This window comes from Puntigrus tetrazona, chromosome 6, assembly GCF_018831695.1.
Source record: "Puntigrus tetrazona isolate hp1 chromosome 6, ASM1883169v1, whole genome shotgun sequence".
Lineage (NCBI taxonomy): Eukaryota > Metazoa > Chordata > Actinopteri > Cypriniformes > Cyprinidae > Puntigrus > Puntigrus tetrazona.
The window spans coordinates 241,622-244,940 of record NC_056704.1 but is presented as its reverse complement, the minus strand read 5'-3'; positions in this window follow the sequence as shown (position 1 = coordinate 244,940).

Below are 3,319 nucleotides of genomic sequence, written 5' to 3'. Positions count from 1 at the left end.
AACAAAATTATTTTTCTTTCTCTATCTTTCTCTTTATATTTAGCGTTGAGTCTGTGAAGGTTGTCTTCTGCCAGTAGTTAGTACTGGGCAGAATGACTTCAGGTGTGAGAACCTGACTTCCTCACGCGGCGTCATGCCGTGAAAATCGACTCGAAGGCCAGTGTTGAGGAGTGTAGTCTAGCGGTGGGAGAGGTGGCTGGTTGTGAGAATGTTGTGTCAGCTTCAAGAATGAACAACGCGGTTGTCATTTTTTTGAAAACCGTTGAATTAGCGAACACCGTATTGAAAGTGGAGTTGTAATTGACAACGCGTTCGTTCCAGTGTTACCGTTGTCCACGCCGTCAAAGAAAGTCATCCTTTCAAATGTACCGCCTTTCATTAAAAATGAGGTGCTTGTACAAATGTTGAGCGATATGGCAAACTAGTTTCACCAATAAAATGATTCAGATCGGCTGTAAATCGCCATTACTAAAACATGTAGTGTCGTTTAGGCGCTTCGTGTTTATGATACTAAAGGATAACCGAGAAGAGCTGGACTTGACGTTTAACTTTAAGCATGAGGATTTTAACTGCGATCTTTGCTACAACTAACAACATGAAGTGCCTTAGCTGTGGTGAAATAGGTCACATTGTCAGAGCTTGCCTGAGGAAAAAGAAATATTAAAACATAATGTTTCATCGGTCTTGATTGAAAGGACAGGTGAGGATAAGGAAACAGTGCAAACTGTTACGGAGGAAATACCTACAACAACCAACGTAGTTAGGAAAAGTACAGTATGAAAATCTGCGGATGTAATAGATTTATTAGGTAATACAGAAACTTCAAAACAAACAGATGAAGAAAGACAAACTGTGGTTGCGATGGAAGAAGACTCAGTGTCTGATAAAATGCAGTCAGCTGATGGTTCAGGTGATAAGCAGAGTTCTGACAAAATACAAAACATAGAGATGCTAGGAGATTGTTTTCTGGAAGAACAGGATGAGTGTGTCTTCAAGACACCAAGAAAAAAGAACAATGAAACAGCGCCATAACAGTAAATCCAAAAAATGGAAAAAGTTGGGAGTCAAACTGATACTGAAAGTGACACTGATCTTTCTGAGTGTAGCATTTCCTTGATCAGTCTCAAGATGAGCTACCAGATCATTCTTACAGTGTAGACGATATTAAACTTTTCTTGGGAGCGACCAAGAATGCAAGAAACGTCGATCACAGAATACTTTTCCTGACTTGAAACAATTTGCTGAAAAGCAAAAGTTTTAGAAGTGAAGGCCTTTTTCTGACCAAGAAATTTACAGGTTGAAAAAGATTCTCACCAAAGTCAATGTACAACTAGGTTTCAATGTTGGTAATGGGAAACATTAGATATTTTATTATTATTTAGATGATTCTCTATAGTTGCTTCTTGTGTATCCTTTTCTTCTCTTTAATGAGAGATCTTCATATTGCTTCTCTTAATTTGAATGGAGCACGAGAGAAGGGAAGAAAAGGTTTGAATTATATGAACTAATCAAGATTAAAAAAATAGACATTTTGTTTGCACAAGAAACACACAGTGATGCTTTAAATGAAGCTGATTGGGCAAGAGAATTTGATGGGTTATCAATTTGTAGCCACAACACATCTTTAAGTGGTGGTGTTGCTGTCTTGTTCTCAAGAACTTGATTCCAGTTTCCTATCAAATTGAAGAAATTGCAAAGTGAAGACTTTTTGAAGATAAGAGCTCAATTTGAAAATCGTTTTTACGTTTTGTTTTGTGTTTATGTTCCCACAAAGGCAGCTGATAGAATGGTTTTTCTAAATGTTTTGTGTAAAGCCATAAGTGACTGTAACAGTGAAGATGTGTTTTTAATGGGAGGGGATTTTAACTGTACAGAAAACGCCTCTGATAGGAATCATGTCGAGCCTCATGGCTTCTAGGAAAAGACTTGTTCAATTGATAGAAAGGCATGATTTAATAGATATATGAAAAATTTTCATAAGACACAGAGACAGTATACCTGGGTTCATTCTCATAATAATATGTTGTCTTTAGCAAGGTTGGACAGATTTTATGGTTTTAGTCATCAACTTAATATTTTCAGAGATTGTTCTATTATTCCAGTCAGTTTTTCGGATCACAGTTTAGTGCAGTGTTTTTAACCTTGGGATGCATAAAGCCTAAAAGTGCAATGTGGCATTTTAATAATAGCTTATTAACTGATTTAGAATTTAGAGAGATTTTTAAACTCTTTTGGAACGACTTTAGAAATAGAAAGTCTGATTTCCAATCCTTGCAACAATGGTGGGACATTGGTAAAACACAGATAAGACAATTGAGTCAACGAGTACGCTTGCAAAGCATCACTAAAGACTTAACTAAGCTAATGATAAGTCTAGAAGAGGATATAAAGAAAATTCAACAATCTATTGGTACTGAACAAAAATCAAGAGCTTATTAAGATTTTAGATCAAAAAGAAAGAATTGGCTGAACTTTTTGAAACCGGAAAGCACAAGGAGCTCTGATCAGATCCTGTTTTCCAAAACATAGAGTGGATGGATATACCTTCAAAATTCTTTTTAATTTGGAGAAAAAAATGGTCAAAAAAAGACTTATATATGGCTTACGCTCAAAAGATGGCACTTTTTTTGTTGAATCATACAGAGATTCGTAAGAGAGCAATGGAATTTTATGAAGAACTGTATAGCAGTGAGCTTACACACAGGTCAGACGGTGATAATGTGTTTTTGAAGGTCTTCTCAGGTATCAGATGATGCCAACAGTGAACTTGGTGGAGTGCTGACTTTGGAGGAGCTACAGAATGCCCTTCAGAACATGGAAAGCGGCAAAGCACCGGAATAGATGGCCTGTCTGTAGACTTTTATAAGTCCTTTTGGCGGAGATTGGTGCAGATCTGCTTGCTGTCATCAATCGAGAGTTTGAGCAGTGGAAAGTTACCACTGAGGCTGCGCAGAGCAGTACTCACTCTACTGCCAAAGAAAGGAGACCTGAGTGACATTAGGAACTGGAGACCTGTCTCGCTGCTATGCAATGATTATAAAATTCTGTCAAAAGCATTAGCAAACCGGTTAAGCAAAGGTTTTAGGAGAAATTATTCACCCTGATCAGACTTATTGTGTACCAGGTAGGCAAATTTTGATAATATTTCGTTTCTTAGAGATTTTATTGACATTGGTAAACTTTTAGACATTGATTTTGGGCTAGTATCAATAGATCAGAGAAAGCATTTGACAGGGTTGAACACAATTATTTATGGAATGTTCTGAAAGCTTTTGGTTTTAATAAAGCTTTTATTGATAATTTAAAAGTTTTATATTGT